Genomic DNA, 18,052 nt, shown 5'->3' on the forward strand with positions numbered 1-18,052 from the left:
ATAATTACCACAGCTGCCACAGATGGCTCATTTTAACAAGAGACCCTAGGTAAACCTAGTTGTTTAGCCTGCAGCATAAACAAAAAAATATTCTACTTAAACAAGTGGATCTGGGTCTGCAGAGGTGAATCTCACATCTGCCTTGCTAAGTTTGTCATTAAGGAAGTGCAAAAGATGTGGATGGGACATGGGTCAGTTCAGAGTTCAGTTCTAATGTGTGCCTCTGTAGTCTCTGAGGAGTAGGTTGGGGTGTTGAGATGCACCTTGGCCTTGAGATGTTGTCCCCTAAGAACTGCCTGCAAAATGCAAAAAAGCACCATCCAAGCCCATGGGGAAGAAGGAAAAGGAAAGGAAGGGAAGGGAAGGGAAGGGAAGGGAAGGGAAGGGAAGGGAAGGGAAGGGAAGGGAAGGGAAGGGAAGGGAAGGGAAGGGAAGGGAAGGGAAGGGAAGGGAAGGGAAGGGAAGGGAAGGGAAGGGAAGGGAAGGGAAGGGAAGGGAAGGGAAGGGAAGGGAAGGGAAGGGGAATTTTAAAACTAGTGAAAATTCCTGATGGCATCTACTCAGTCTTTCTAAAAAACCACTGGAGGAATACTATATAATCACATTCTGTTGTACACCATTAGTTGCACCCTGTCAGGGTGTCCTGTGGATGAAGAACAGGACAGCCCCTTCCTCCCTGGATAACCTGCAGTGCTTCAAATTGGGTCAGAGAAGATGGAGTGCAGGAGACTTGCCAGAGAAGACATTAACACCTAAAACTGCTTTTCTTGCTGTAGAAAATAACAGAGAAAAAATGATTTTTAGCTTTCTGTATCTGTTCACATTTGTGAACTGGAGCCCCAGATCAATACAGATATTCTTTCTGAACGCTCACAAATTGTTATCTGCAGGATACCTTTGCTCCTTCCAGCCCCATATTTCACCAGAATCAGCAAAGTCTCCTTATGGAAGTGCTGCTGGCACTGGTTCATTAGCACAGAGCTACTAATTTTCTCCTCCCAGACCTGTCTGTTTTTTCACATACCTGTTTATAATGTCATTAACCTTTTAGTCATTCAGAGCCCTTTTCCAGACTACCTCCAGTAACTGTTGCTTATGCCTGCATGGTATTTCCTAAGTAATTTCAGCTAAGCCTCTGCTTACTCTGACAACTGGGACCCTTCCCTCTGTCTCCCATACTGTGGCCACTGCCTTCCTGCCAATGTGATGTGTCCCCTTTGGGATTCTGTCTCAAGACATGCATCCATTGTAATGCTGACGTTAAGAAAGCCCCACCACAAGCCCTCTGTCTGAAATCTACCAACTAACTAATGGTCTCCTGCTATCAAAAAGAAATGACAGCCTGCACAGTTTCTGTTGTGCATAGGACAAATAGAAAGAGGCTTGTGTTGTGGTGAGGAACATTCGGGTGCACATTAATGCAAAGTGGAAGAGTTCAGGGTAAGAAGCTGCCTGAGAGGGCTGTAAAAACTCAACCAGCAATCATTAGGAACAAGTTACAGAAATGTCTGTGAGTGATTAAGTGGCTAGAAATGAACCTGCCTTAGGACAGAAGAGTGTACTGGATAACACTGCAGGTCCCTTCCAATCCCACAATTTTGTCTTATCTTTTACATATATGCCAATGTGTGCGCCTTTATCTATTCTCTTTTTTTTTTCCTATCCTTTCTCTAGTGTGCTTTTTACCATTTACTGTTCCCTGGTTCTCTATTCAATAAACATTTGACTTATCTCACCCAGGACAGGAGGGACCTTAGTCCCTTTCGGGACTTTCAGACATTTCTGTAGCAGAAACACAAAGAAATATAAACATTAAACCCCCTTCTTTTTTTTTTTCTTTTTTTTTTTTCCTCCCCAGTCTTAAACTGTTCTGCTAATGTTGCTGTGTGCCACTAAAGTAGCTGCATTTTTTCCTTAGTGAGGGGATTCCTGAACACACAAATTTTGGAGAGTGTTTGGGCAGTCCTTTGGGAAGAACAGCACTTAATAAATGTAAATTATTCCTATTATTTCACCAACAGGAGTTGCAGAATCTTCCACTGGTCTCTATGTTTTAAGAATATATTCAAGTGGGAAATTATTGGGATGTGGTCACACTGGGCCGTGTGAAAATTAAATTCTAGCAAAATGAACTGAAATGAGATTGATCATTATATGCTCAGGCACCACAGCCCTGCCGTACTGTAGCTGTCAGCACTAAGACAGGAGAACTCTCTCTGACTTCAGCTACTCCTGTAAACAGCAGAGGCAACAAAAAGCTCATTCACTGTGATTCACTGGAGACCTCTTGAGAAATCAGAAAGGCAGTTGGCTACAATCTGAGTCATTTCTTTGTGTCTTTCTTTATACAACTCTTTTCTGAACTCTGCATAGTTGACCCTGCCTTGACATCCAAGGCAAGAGTCTTGTCTTCTTCTTATGCAGAATCTGAACTGCAAAGGAGATTTTATCTTTAGCAGACTGTCCATCCCTGGCAGTTTTAGATGTTCTGTGGAGAGCTTCAGAGACCTGGGCTCCCTGTGTGTGGTACCTCTGAAAGGAGTCTGGCCCTGGTGTAGAAGCCTTGGATACGACTACTGTGACTTCAGTATCATGGAGAGTCCTCTCTGGAAAAATTACTTCTCAGCCTGGTTCTGGTGGGAGATTGAGAGGGACGCAGCACAAGGACTGTCCCCATGTCCAGCACTGGTGGGCTGTTTCTGTTGAACACAGAGTGAGCGACACCTATGGAAGGAACAGAAAGGAGGAATGACCTAACTGGTGTGCCAACAGATCACCTGTCTGAGAAGGCTGTCCCTTATTCACAAAGATAAGCAACGTGAAGTATGTATATAGATATATACGGAAATATTAGATTTTGGATATGTAAATAAGGGCTGCTGCAAGAGCCTGTGGACAATGCTCCCTTTTTAGTTGTTATAAAAATGAAAATAATTGTGAAAGCAGAGAGAAATCTGCAGCTGCTCCAGGCTATTCATACCATAAGAGATCCCATCAGGCCTTCTTTATTGTTGCAGTTTTGGCAAATTATTTTCTTATCACACACAACCTATTCACTTCTGTTCCTGGATAAGCACTTAGGCTCATAAAGCAGTGGGTCAGCAACAGTTTAGCATAGAGCACATGGAACGTTTGACCTTGGGGACTGCTGGTGTCTGCCCCTCCAAAAAGCAGCAAATGGAGTCAATAAAAAACTGGCCAGGACGGTCCATTAGCGAGCCCAGCTCTGTCATTCCTTGCTTGGATTGCTCGGTGGCTATACAGCCTCCTCCTCCTCCTGCCATTGTGTCTCACCTTATGAAATTCAATCATCCCTCCTTCTGTGGGAAAGTGGGATCTGTGGCTGGCTGTCTCCCCTAAGAGGCCCATTTTCCTAAGGGAAGAAAAGTACCTATTTACGTTCATATATGGCTATATCCATTGCACGCATGGTCGTGCCCAAGGAACGTGCAATATAGATTAGATCAGCAGCAGTGCTGCACTGTCTCCAGGCCAGGCAATGAGTTTATTGTGCCCAACACACATGTGCACTGGACAAATGCTCTGGCATCTTCAGTGTGGGCAGAGAGCATGCTGCTCCTATTATACCAGCCCATTAGGGAAGCAATTTGAAGAAAAATATTTAGCAATTTGGAAGGAATCAAGGTTCCAGAATGGCTTGTTTCTGTGTGACAGCCTGCCATGTACAGATGAAAGGGAAGGCTTATAACAAATTTTCATTACCCGCACATTTAAAAAAAAGCAACACCAAGCAGAGCAAGTGCTTTCAGGCGGAGAGGTGTGGCCTCAAATCCCCCCAGGAGACTACAAAGGAGCCTCAGCAAAATAAATCAATCAATCTATCAATCACTTACACTTGCATAGTGCCCTTTATGAAAAATGGCAATCAGTTCCTGACAGCCTGTCAGACTTCGGCCTTCAAGTCTTTGCCTCAAACCTAGTCATTATGTTCACCAAAATACTGCTCCTGCTTGCAGTCCTTGCTCACCTTCTCTAAAAGGTTTCTCCATGAAAACAATCATTGCTCAGAGCAGCCGCCCCTGGGGTTTGTGGCACCATGCAGCAGAGAAGGGCTTACGAACAGCACAAGCATTTATTTTTTCCCAATTCCACCTTTTCCCAATCTCTGCTATGAATGTGCCTAACCATGTTCCACCCAGTAGTTCCACGCAAACATGAGTAAGAACTTTGTTACTGTGAGAGTGACGGAGCATTGGAACAGACTGCCCAGAGAGCTTGTGGAGTCTCCTTATCTGGTGATGTTCAAGACCCACCTGGTAACTTTCCTGTGACACCTACTGTAGGGAACTTGCTTTAGCAAGTGGTTGGACTGTGTGGTTTCCAGAGGCCACTTCCAACCCCTACTGTTCTGTGATTCTATGATTGTCTGCCAAGGAGAGCTCAGGGAGTGGATAAAACACCTCTACGAAGGCAAACGTCCTTCAACACACCATTGCTCCTTGCAGTTGTATGGAATCCTGCCTGCTGTGTGTATAGATGAAGGTAGTCCTGTAGGTAGACTGGCAGGTATGTCAGATGTGCAGCTCTCTCATGCTGAAGTGTGGCACAAATCTTTGAAGCATCTGCAGGTCTGCAGCTCCCCCCACAAAACGCTGTCTGCAGCAACCCCACAGAAATAAGTCTCCTGGTTAAAAGAGTTTTCTTTAGGATGAGCTCGAGTACTTTAGTCTGAGATGTCCCTTAGCTTTACCTTCACTGATAAAAATGGGATTTAGGTATAGCTTGGAAGTCCTCAATCTGGGGACTTGCACTTCTTGTGTTACATGGCCTTTCACAAATGTTTCTTCTGTGAGTTTATCCTGTCACTTTTAGGACCTACATATTACTTACAGCCTCAAAATCATGTGACTTTGAGTTCTTTCCTTCTATTTGTTTGACAGTTGTTTCCTGATTTTTTCATTTGGTGACTCCTTTTTTTTTTTTTTTTTTTTTTTTCCATTTTGAGAATCCATATATTCCCCATGTTTTTACTACGTAACATAATTTTGCACCTCAGCAAACCTCAGCATCAGGTTCTTGGGATTCAACCAGTGTCATACTCCCTTTGAGAAGCTGATCAATTTTAACCTTGTTTTGTTGTTGTTTTTGTTTGTTTGTTTGTTTTTACATAGTCATATATGTATTTATTCTTTCTCAACCACCTTTGTGATCAAAAACCATCACGTTGCCACGGTCATCTTAAAAAACAATATGCCATCCTGCCACACATATCTTCACAGTTTGATGTAATACCACAGTATTTTCAATTTTTCTCCTTCGCTCTCCAAACCCTCAAACTGGCTGAAGACTACTGCAGGTCACAGAGATGGAGAACTAAGATACGGAGGAATTAAGAGGAGGCATCTCTTCCTCACTGTAAACCACTTGTGAGGTGAAACAACATGGTTGCTTGAATTCTCAATTGGATATAAGTGGCAGACAGCCCTTGTTTATCGCTCAGTGTGTATTCTATTTTAATAAAATAGAAATAATAAAAAATTAATTATATGCAATTGTGGTGTGGCCCTGTTCAAACGGACTCATTACTCTTTGCCTACTCCTAGTGGAGTCACATGCCATCCTCTCCTACAGTGCTGCAATGTGCAAGGTGTGTGCACAAAATGTTATCACATTGCTACTAATTAAGCCAAAAAAAAAAAAAAAAAAAAAAAAGATGAGAGAAAAGACTGGTAAGATCAGAATTTACAAATACATTCACTAATAGTTCCAAAATGTCCTTACACAAAACACACCAGTAGCCATGAACATGAATCAATCTTTTTTTTACCCAGTTCTACATATTCCCTCAGTGTTTTATGCAGTAGGATGCATCCAGTGTACAGAATGGTTCTATTCTTCATAGAATCGTAGAATCATTAAGATTGGAAAAAACCTCTAAGATCATCTAGTCCTACTGTCAGCCCAACTCCACCATGCCCACTAACTATGTCCCTCAGTGCCACATCTCCATGTTTCTTGAACACCTCCAGGGATGATGTCTCCACCATGTCCCTGGGCAGCCTGTTCTAGTCATTTTCTAAAACTGAACACCACTGAGACTCACAGATGAAGGTAATGTCGAACGTGAGCAGGTTGTGGCAGAATTAGGGTCCACATTCTAAGCTTTTGTAGTTAGCATCTTTTCTTCCCTGGAGATTTTCAAAACCTTCATTAGTAACTGAAAATTCCATTGAGATGGATTTTTTTTTTAAATCTTTCTTAAGTAAAGAGGCAGAAGTCTCAATAGATATCAACTAAACCTGAATATTTTTTTCTTTTTCCCACTAATATATTGTTTTCTGCTTATGTGTATTCCTGTTTCTTTGCTTGCCTCTTTTAGCTGGTGGTTTTTGGCTTCCTTTCAGGCACTCATAGAAGAGGAAATCATGCATATGTTTAAACAATATGAGAAGTTAAAGCCTTAAATACATGTTTTCTTGATAGTTCTCAGTTTTATTCCTATTTTTGTAATTGGATACATCTTCCCAAGTATTATTGGGAAAATTATTATAATAGAGATTAAAACTAGGACATACATTTAAATACTATGTAAAGTGCAAGCTTTCATGTGTTTCGTGTGTGTGTAGACAGGTACAGTAGATAGGCAGGTTGATAAACAGATAGATATATAGCCTAACACATGGTTATTCATGAGATCTTTTATTTTGGATGATGAAAACTTGAACCACTCTTGGAGCAAAGAGAGTTAAAAACAAGAAAATTAAATAGCAGTGGAATAAAAGTAGACATAGAAAGAAGAAAAGGACACAAAAGAACTTCAGAGCAAGTGACATAATATTTTTTATTTGTCCTTTAGTTCCAATTTGTTTTGAAATTGCAGAGTTGCTAGATTTTAATCACCCATGTTCTCAAAATAACTGCAGGTATTTAAAGGAATGCACCTCCCGCCTTTCATAGAAAGCTGACCCCTGCTTTTATCAGCAATTAAACAAGCTATTTTTAAAATATGTAGATTGCAATAAAGTAGCTCTGTTGGCTTTTAAGCCTTTCCTAATGTAGACATCAATAGTAGTCAGCTCTATCTCACTTATATCTAAGCTTGTGCCGTATTTTGCACTGTAGAATCCTGATGCTTGTTTTGGGTTTGGGCACTATGGCAATATGAATGTAATGTATCTATGTGTATAAAATAAATGCCTTTTTTCACTCAGAAGGCCGCATTTTCTAGGTTTTGCCAATAACACATCCTCTGCATTTGGAAAAACAGGCATGTTGGCCACACTAAGGAGTGTGACGATTCCTCTGTTGTGCTTCCCATGTATGTGACATGTTGCTGGATGATGAGGTGTTTCAACAGGAAACAAGAGAGAAAATACTCCTGCCAAGGTTTGGAATTGCAACACTTCTACATTACAGTGAATGGCTCCTCCTGATATGGGAAATCTACATATGTGTACTGAGACTGCAGGAGCCTGGGAAGGGCTTGGCATTGAATTCACCTTGGCACATACTGCTTCCATCAGACTGAGAATGTCTTCTTCTCAACTGAAATCTTATATATGTATAGATACATATATTTATACATATACTTACAGAAATACAACAAAATATCAGTTTGAAATACAGACGTATATGTGCACACGTGCACAAATTCTAATACACTTTCACGCTGTGTTTGAATTCAAAGACCAGTATAGACAAACACTTGCATACGAAGGTCACTGTCAATTCTACAAGGCTAGATTTAGTACTGACCTTGTGCAATTGTCCCCAGAACAGAAAAATGTTTCATCCTTGAAAAGTTTGCAACCTAAATGTTTCCATTGTGCTCTCAATGAGCTGATTTCAGGTGCCAGTCCAGGCAAGAAAAATAAAGTATTAATGCAATTAACAGCTTGCTGGGATATGCTGTTTTAAATATTTCTGGCTACAGATAATTGGAAAATAATTTCCGAGGAGGGACAAATGCTGCCTATTTTTGACTTCTGAATTCTCTCAGTATCTTGTTCAATTTGTCTTACATCTTACAAAAAAAAAAAAAAATAATTTTTCCACAAGTTTCCAACAATGCTGGAATTTCAATTCACTGAGAAGTGAAATGCAAAGGACAAGAGAAAATGGAATTCTGGCTCCTGCTTCACTTTGGAAACACAAGGGTGTCTCCATGGCATGTTTAACATTTGAAGGCTAGGATATACTACCAATGACTGCAAGGTTTTTTTCATTTTTTGATCTTGAATTATGAAGTATTTTTTTCTTAAAAATTCTGGTAGTTGCATAGAACAGAAATCACTTTCTGACAGAAGAGAATGGAAAGTTGCTGGAACCATTGGGGCCTTCTCAAAATTTTTGAAAAAAGAAGAATAAAGCTCTACAAATTTTGTTACCATTTTCAACTTTATCATGCATTCAAATGACAAATTACACTTCCTGCATCTGTATTTACATCAAATGTTGATGCTTCACTTTCCTACATGATTTTTAATTATTTTTTATTATATTTTAAGCCAGTTTCTCTGTAATTTTGTGTTTTATGTTATACTTCAGCTTCAGTGAACTGCCTATTAGCTTGCTGCTCTACATGGAAACCAATGCACTCTAAGATCTCCTCTGAGATAGCTCTGTTCCAATGGTAGTGTTTTTATTTTATTTTTTTGTAAAACGACTTTTGATTCATTCTGTACATCTAATTTTCCCCACATAACATCACTAAAGTGGAATATAGGAGGGAGATGGTCTCTTCTAAACAGGGGGTCTCCCCCTTGGCTTTGATTTGCTTGGTAATCAGAGATTTTGTGTACAATCTCTCGCAGCAAAAGGTGAGAAATGCAGAAGCCTTGGCTTTTAAGAAAAATACAGATGGCAGCAGGAAGTCTTCTCTGCCCAATTACAAGGTGATCCCAGTTCATTTTTATGGTTTGATTTTTTTTTATCACATATGTTTCCAAACACAGTCCTGATATCCTGTGGGGATGCTTTTGTAAAGAGCCAGAGCTTCTGATTTAAGGAGCTTCAAAAATATCTCGCTGCCTCTTCTGTCTGGAAAAGAGCAGTCATGTAACAACACATTTATTCTCTTTGAAAAATAGTAAGATGTCAAAAGAAAAGTTCACAGTGAAATTAGGCTGATTTGTTTTGTTGGTCCTGTGATTTTGGCTTTAGATGTAGGACAGAAAAAAACAACAGTTTGTTTAATGGGCAAGAATTACTATTAAAATGAATTTTGTACTCAGGAAATTCCTTTGTCAAATAGGCAGTGTCATCAATTATACAAGATCCTTGAAAAAAAATATATATAACTGAAGAAGGCAAAGGAGATATCCATGGATGGATTTCTTTTCCCTGAAGTCAGCATACAGCTCAGCCCTCGTATTCAGAAAGGAAAAACCTCATTAATTTTGATATAAATGATCAGCATTTCCCACAGATTTCCTCTCCGCTGTGATGGATGCTAACTGGGAATCTTCTAATATTGCCCCTACCTACTGAGAACAGGTCCCGTTGATGTTGGTCGGGATCAGCTGCCACCTGGAACCTAGTAAGAAGTTGTCAAGGTGGTTCTAGGTGTGATTTTATTCAGACAAGGCCACCCAGAAGAGCACTATGCAGGGTATCAGCAGAATACACTCTGGAAATTCTGTGCAGATTCCTCCCACAGCATCATCTGAATAATTATCGCCTGCATATCTGCATTAATGAATTCCCTCTCTATGAAACTCACAGAGTAAATTACCCAGATGGTAAAAGAGAATGGAAAGGCTATCTTCTTCCTCAGCGTGCAAAGTCAGCCCAACGTGTACATAATGATGCTAACTCAGGTGGGAGGTGGGCACCCAAACGGTGCAGTGTCTCATCCTCAGCACTTCCACTCGTGAGGCAAGTATGATTGCATATCCCCTGGAGACTTATTTCAGGCACAGAGGGTGCACTACGTTGTGCTTAATGATAGACAACTTTCTCCTAATGATGTGGCTTGCACCAATTTGTGTTTCTCCAGCAATATTTTCCTTTTAAGCAGGTTGGGCTCCTCTGTCCCTGGGTAGCATGCCATTCTTTCTCTCCTGCTCTCACAAGCACACTGTCTCAAACCTCCACATTAGAAACAACATACAAATCAAGCCAAATCTGAAAAGCAGTCTGAAGGTGTTGTTTGTTGAAATCCAGACCAGAATGCACAGTGTCCACTCCATTCACCTGCCTGATGGAAAGCATCCTATGTTCTCTGTGCAGAACAGGACTGGTGATCCTTGCAGAGATTTGTAACTTCCAAAATGGGGTCAAAAGCCAGGAAACCCGAGTTCTGAGTTCTGCTCCACAAACATACTTCCTCCATGACTTTGTAAAGTTGCTGATAACATCACCTGAAGTCTAACATCAGCAAGGTCAAAAGTCCTTCCAGCATTAGAGTCAAGCCTATAATTTCTCCATGTTCCATACACCTATCTGTGGAAATGATATCACCATATGTATTGTTATTGTTACTCTTGCTTCCCAAAAGCCTGTCTCCATGTGAGATCCTCCAACTGCTGCCAATAGAAAAAAGACAAGGATTAAGGGTGGGTTTTGATGACACTTAGAAAATGCAAAAGCAAACATAAAAGTCCACTCGCAAGAGTTCCCTGTGCCTACTGATGTCTCTACATTCATGTTGAAAGAAAGCACTGTGAATGTGTCCATAAATAAACAGTGGCTTATAATGTAAATAGTTTCAGGATACAGGGAAAAGTCATACAGAGCATAATCATTTACAGTGAAGAGTTATCATGCTTGCTAACTCAATGTCTTGATTTCTGAAATAGTAAAGCAAGCTAGAAATTTTGCAACTAAGATTAGTAGAGAAAAAAATTATAGCAGTTCATCATTAAAAAAATGGAGAACCCTTGAAATGTCACCTCAAAATGTGGATGGCTGTGAGAGTCATACTAGGAGCAACAGCAAGCAGCTTTACCAAAATCTGGGACAACAGAACTGCTGTCTGGGAAGCGGGAAGGGAGAAAAATATTCTAACATTTCAACCAGAAATGAATGATATAGTACTAAGTGACATTTCCAGTTATGCTGCAGTCCCCCCCCCTTCATTCACAAGGTGGTATGTAGGGAGCTTGCATAGGAGATACCATCAGTTCTTCCTCTTTGGAAACATGGGGGAAAGACAGAAAGGCTCTGCTGCAAGAAAGAAGCATTGGAGCTAATCCACTGAAATGTAATTGTTTTAAAGCACATTTATTCAGTCAGCACAGAAAATAAATTCATTTATTCATATAAGAGGGGAGGATGGGAGCTTCTGTGCTTCAGATGTGCCTCGTATATAAACGTCCATTGATTTTCTGCTACTTGTAAAAACAGGAGAGAACAAGGAAAAATATAGTTCCCTGCAACCAAAATTTACACTTCTGTTTGTTCTTCTCATTGTTATGGTATTAAATTTATTAGATGGAAGTACATAGGATGAACACCCTCAATAAGTTTGCAGATGACAAAAAGCTGGGAGGAAGTGTTGATCTGCCTGAGAGTAGGAGGGCCGTACAGAGGAATCTGGACAGTCTGGACAGCTGGGCTGAGGCCAGTGGGATGAAGTTCAACAAGACCAACTACCTGATCCTGCACGTTGGACACAACAAACCCACAGGCAACACTACAGGCTTGGGGCAGAGTGGCTGGAAAGCTGCATGGAGGAAAAGGATCTGGGGGTGTTGGTCAATGCTTGGCTGAACATAATCTAGTAGTGTGCCCAGGTGTCCAAGAAGGCCAGCAGCATCCTGGCTTGTATCAGAAATAGCGCAGTCAGCAGGACCATGGAAGAGATCATCCCTCTGTAGTCAGCACTGGTGAGGCCACACCTCAAGTGTTATGTTCAGTTTTGGGCCCCTCACTACAAGAAAACAGTGAGGACCTGGAACATGTCCATAGAAGGGCAACAAAGCTGTGAAGAACACAAGAGGAGTGGCTGAAGAAACTGAGATTGTTCAGTTTGGAGAAGAGGAGGTTCAGGGAAGATCTCACTGCTCCATACAGATTTCTGAAAGGAAGTTGTGGTGAGGTGGATTGATTAAGAGGTAATGAACTCAAGTTGTGGTAGGGGAGGTTCAGGTTGGATATTAGGAAACATTTCTTTTCTGAAAGGGTGACCAGGTGCTGGCACAGGCTGCCCAGGGAGGTGGTGGAGTTACCGTCCCTGGAAGTGTTCAAAAAACATGGAGATGTGGTAGTAAGGGACATGCTTTAGTGGGTAGTATTGGTGGCAAGTGGATGACAGTTGGACTAGATGATCTTGCAGCTCTTTTCCAACCTTACTGAATCTATGATTCTATGATTCTATGAAGAGAAGTATATCTTCTTGTGTAATGCATCGAAGTGACTTCTCAAAAACATGAAAACACATTTTGTTTTTACAGTGGACATTCCATTTTCTCGCACGTGATTTAATGAAATAATAATCCCGTTCGTGGCTGGGAAGGCAATGCCCTGCTTGTATGCAAGCCCTGTCCTTTGTTCCCTCCACTACCTGGTGCAGGATTCTAACATGCAGTCATCTCCTCTGGGAGCAGAACATAATCCAAACAGCAGAAGCAGTGATCTTGGAAATGTGTAACATATAAGTCACTGCCAGAACTGCAATATATGTCAGAAACGAATGATATGTTGTAAAAGGCCCTGCTTGATATTTTTATGATTTTTAGAATTACACATGCCATATTGTGGCACTGATCTTACTGGAGAGACATGAATAAGTTCTAAGTGAAAAGACCTCAGTGAAACTACTCTGTACCTTCTATATATTTATACATTCCCTTGCTTAATACTTGTTGCATAATAAAGTGCTTACGCTTTGCCTTTCCAATTTGGGCACTGTTCCAGCTTCTAGTAATGTCCATGAAAAATTTCAGATTGCAGGATCAAGCTCACAAACACTTGATTTATCAGATGGTACAAAAGTCTTTATACAGATCTTCAGCAAAACTTTCACAGATGTTGAAAACCAGAGTTTCTTTGTATCAAGGCAATGCACTACAATGCCTAACACCGGTGTAGATTTCACCTTTATCTTTATGCCTGTGATGAAATTGTGTGTGTGTGCTGTTAATCTGTGTAGAGCTAAAAGATGAAATATGAAACCCTTCTTTCAGCTTCTTGAGTAACTGAGAATCTCCTACTAAAGTGGAGTCCCTTATAGGTTAGAATTACAATACATGAATAATAACACTTAGCACTGATACAGTCCTTTTTATTCTCAAAGAGCCTTGGAAACATTAACTGGCCTTTCCAGGCTCCCCAGTGAACTAAGTCGGTATCATTATCCGTATTCTATGCAGGGAGAAAGAGGGACAGAGAATCATGCCAGTGGCCTGCATTGCCCTTTCCAAGAGAAATATATGGGGATACATAACCCAGGAAATTTAGAGGGATTACAGCTCCAGAATGCCCCACAGTAGAGCTGAGCTAAAACTCAAACACATGCCCATCAACTTATTTGCCCTTGGCTATTGAAAGGGAATGTGTCCCCAAATCATCACTGCACTTTGCGTGGACTTGGTACAACTCATTTTAACTGATTCAGGCATTGCAGCTTATTTAGATCATTGGAAGTTTTCCTAAATTCCAAACAACTTTCAAGGTGAGGGGTTTTCTGTGCTGAACTTTTTGCAGATTTTTGGAGGCATTTTCCAAATTTTGTTCCACTCCCCTTGCCTATATCCCTCCCCATACATAATGACAGAGTCACAGAATCATAGAATCATTAAGGTTGGAACAAAAAACACTAAGACCATCTAGTCCAATCCCCACCATGCCCACTAAACCATGTCCCTCAGTGTCACATCCACACGGTTCTGGAACACCTCCGGTTACAATGACTCCCCCACCTCCCTGAGCATTGCCTCTTCACTCTGAGAATAGATGTTTCCTAATATCCGACCCGAACCTCCCCTGAGACAACTTGAAGGCATTACCTCTCCTGCTATTACCTTTGTCTGGGATGAGAAGTTGACCCCCATATCACTACAACCTCCTTTTAGGGAGCTGTAGAGAGCGATAAGATCTCCCCTGAGCCTCCCCTTCTCCAGACTGAACACAGTTTTGTTGCCCTTCTCTCAACACACTTCAGGGCCTGAATGTCTGTCTTGTAGTGAGCGGCCCAAAACTGAGCACAGTACTCACGGTGCAACCTCACCAGTACTGAGTACAGAGGAACATGGTCCTACTGACTACATTATTTCTGATACAAGACAGGGTGCTGTTGGCCCTCTTGGCCACCTGGGCACATTGCTGGATCATGTTCAGCTGAATATCAATCAACACCTCCCAGATTCTTTTCCTCCTATAGGCTTTCCTCATCTTATTTAATATAACTGTAGAAATAATTGGCTCTTCCTCATCACCGTCTGCCTATAGCATACCTGTACCCAATTGTCTGGAACGACCCGTTCCAAACAAGCCACTGCAACCAAGCACAAGTAGAACAAAGAAACCCCACCTCTGTCCAGCAATGGAGTATCTCTATCTGAAATTCTCCAAGCCACAGAACCGGGTGAAGCGTCAAAGTAATTTATATCCCGCATCCTGACAGGAAACTGCTATATGTGTTGCGGGATTTTTCCTGCTGCTATGAAACAGTTTGGCAAGCACTGCTGCTCTTCTCCAAGGTCTTTTCTGGCAGTGAATGGTCATGGTCCAGATCATCTATGCAGTAATAAGCTATGATTAAGGAGATGCTGCACCTCCAAAATAAGCAAAAGCAGAAGCCAGAATTCAACACATTAAAAACTATTTTCTGCAAGGCTGTGCAGAGTTCACTTCGGAGATCAGTGACAAAAACTCTCACAGGGAGCCCTTACCTGCAAGAGCACCGACTGTCAGCTAACAAGCTGCGGGATGGAATGCTGTATCACGAGAAGCTCATGCTGCTGTCCAGAAGGCACAGCTGCACTGGATTGAAAGGTTCAACTGATGAATATCAGTTGAAATAAGTAGTTTCCTGTGATGCTTCGCAGGCTTACTAGATCAGCATGGATCCTACCATTACCTATGTGGCCTTCATAGTGTCTAATAATACTGGCACCTGCAGGACCTCCGGGCTGTTTTGCTCTAGCAACCACTCTGGAAACCCAAACATTTTGGGAGACCTTCCCGTACGTTCCTCTCTCCTACTCCAGCAATGCATTCTATTAGTGAGACATGAGACCACAAGTTGCAGATGGTATTTGCAGCATGATGGTGAAACATATATCTGGGAAGCTGTGAGTGGTGGACATCACAAGTTGGGGGAAGACAAGCAGTGCAAGCCTCCTGATACTATCTACATAATCTTGCACAACCTTTGTGAGGCCAATGAGGGGAGCCTGGTGCACACTGCTAGGATTGATTTGCTGAATTGAAGAACATTTTATACAGCCAGGGAGTTCTCAATGGTAGGTTGTTTTGCAAAACCAGAGCAATGGGGCTGTGTTGTGTTCTTCCTTTCTTTTTTACATTGCTTGTGAAGACAGCATGTGCTTTTACAGAGGGTTTCATCCAGGATTACTGCACATCTCTAATGCATGTGATTGTGCAGCATCATGGTGCACAGATTTTACCATGATCCATATGTCCATTTTATTTATATTTTGTGGAGATTTTTACTGTACTGCACGGCTGGATTTTATCACCTTCAGTATATATATTTTATGGTAGTGATACCAAGCATTTCAATGAATTGTGCAAAACTCAGACCTACAAATGCAAAGACATCTTCAAAGATTTTTTCATAAATAAAAATAATACAGTATATTCAACATTGTGGACAATTATTGTCTTTTACTGAGTGCACTGTGCAAAATTAATAGTTACTAAAAGAAACAGTTTTGTGCAAGCAACTTATGTTTCCAGGGCTTAGGTGCAGCTGAAGTATGGTTATTTATTGTCCATTATCAACAACTTTGACACAAGAGCCATTTTCTCAGGCCTGTCTTCTCTTTTCATCAGGCTGGTATTACATGGAGGGCACTAAAAAACTGTGAGAAAGTGAGAAAGATTATTTTCCAAATAACTTTCCCCAACTACTATAATGATGCTTTCATCCTTGTTCGGAGTGTCTTTCCCACATATCCACTGTATGAGCTTGGGCTTGCTTTAACTGCACTGGGCCTATGCACTTCTACCCTCCCCAGCAGCATGCTTCCAATGTTTTCTTCCCTGTGCCACTGCTACCTCTCAGGGTTGCATACTGTGAATCCAGGTAGGTCTGGAGCTGGATGAAAACCAGTCACAGATTTCTAGTGGGATGAGGAAGGGCAAAGTAGTTTCCATAGCAAGTTTGTATGGGATCTCTGTGCCTGTGGGCTCCAATGAAGGTAAAAATGAGAGACTGATGGGACAACCTGGTGAGGGGATGGGAACCTATATGCAGCTGTGATTGCTGCTGCTCACCAAAGCGTTCCTTACCAAAATCTGGTAGGAATATGGAAACCAGGGCACTGCAAAACTTTTCTCTTGAGAGGATGCCTGAGCCAAAGTAGGACCCCATCATTGTCTGAAACCTTTTTCTGCAATTCAGCAATCTGCAAAAAAATCTGAAGTGGGAACCAAGGGTAAGGTAGGAAAAGTTTAACTTTCTTTTTCTTTTTATCTTGGACTCCTTACAGAGTGTGAGCAAATTGATTTACCATGTGGTTGGCTCCCAATGGGGAATGTTAATGGCACAACATGCTAGATACACAATTTGAAGGTCTTTTCTGTTTCTGGCCTATCAATAAAAGTGTCACCAGTCTGCAGCCATCTCCTCATTAAGACATTTGGCATTTCTGTCTTGGGCAGAAGTGGATTTTGGCTAGCTGGCAGGAAAGGCAGCTGTAAGCAGCACAGGAGGGACAACAAAGGAATACCAAGTGGTTGCACAACCATAAAGCACACTAGGGAGTGCTGGCCTGTTTAGAGAAGAGATGTGGCACAGAAATTTGGAAATTCCCAGTATAAATGCTGTTTTTATTGAAGTACTAGCTGGAATTTTAAAAGGCGAAGACAGTTGACCAATATAGCAGCCCCCTGTACAGCTCTGTGGTAATGCATCATATAATACTCAGTAGGCCTGATCTCCTCCATGGCCTCTAGTTTTCCTTCCAGCTAGTTTGATATAGCACTTCCAGCTCCACCTGGCTTATCTAACTGAAGAAGTTTAGTATTTCAATTCTTACTTCCCTGTGAGGGTCACTTGCAGGTGGGACTTCAGGTAGATCTGCACACACTGTTTTTCCTAGAGAGATCACAGACCAGGACCTGAGCAAAGGACCTTATCAAAGCACAATGTGTGACATCTCCATAGACATAAAAAGCCATGAATAAGTAACTCCTGGAAGCTGGAAACAAAAAGGCAGTTGTTCACTGTGCTCCAAAATTCAACAGAAAGGTGCCATGAGGCATGGCTGACCATAGAAAAATAAAGGATGTAGAGATAAACTAACAAGTTGACCAGAGAAGCTGGCAAAGCGAGGAAAGATATCACCAAATACACAAAGTAGGTAAATGACCATTGTTTTCACATACGGATGCAGCTACTTTGTGTGTGCGCATGTGTGTGCAAGTGAGCTCATTCTACTGATCAATAAACTCCCTTCTAAAGTGAGCTTAATGACTCTTATGAAACTGCCACAGAAAAACTGAAGCAGGAAACAAGGCATCCTAGCATGAAATTATTTGAATGGGGTCAAAACACATTTCAGTTGTATAAAATAATGAATATTTCTCAGGCAAAGGGCTTTCCACAGTAGGAACCAAACCTCACTCTCCACAGGCTGCATTTCAGCACTCCTTCAGTTTTCCAGTGTTTGAACACTGATAGCTCTTCATGAAGCTGTGAGAAACTCTTCAGGAGCCAACATTTTTCCAAGTATTGGCTGGAGGTTGGGTCCCTTCTGGTTTTCATAGAGATGCACAAAGGGATGGAAAGAAAAATGTCTTCTTGTGGAAGACTTGACTGCATTGTTGAGAGGGAAAGGGCATGAGACAGGAGCAAACCATATAGCAAGGCATGGATGGAGAAAAGTGCATGCTGTATCCCTCCCCAGGACTGAGTTTTCCTGGGCTATCCACAACCAGCATGCTTAGCCCCCAGTCATGC

The sequence above is a fragment of the Meleagris gallopavo genome, chromosome 3 (genome assembly GCF_905368555.1).
Source record: "Meleagris gallopavo chromosome 3, MGAL_WU_HG_1.1, whole genome shotgun sequence".
Classification (NCBI taxonomy): Eukaryota; Metazoa; Chordata; class Aves; order Galliformes; family Phasianidae; genus Meleagris; species Meleagris gallopavo.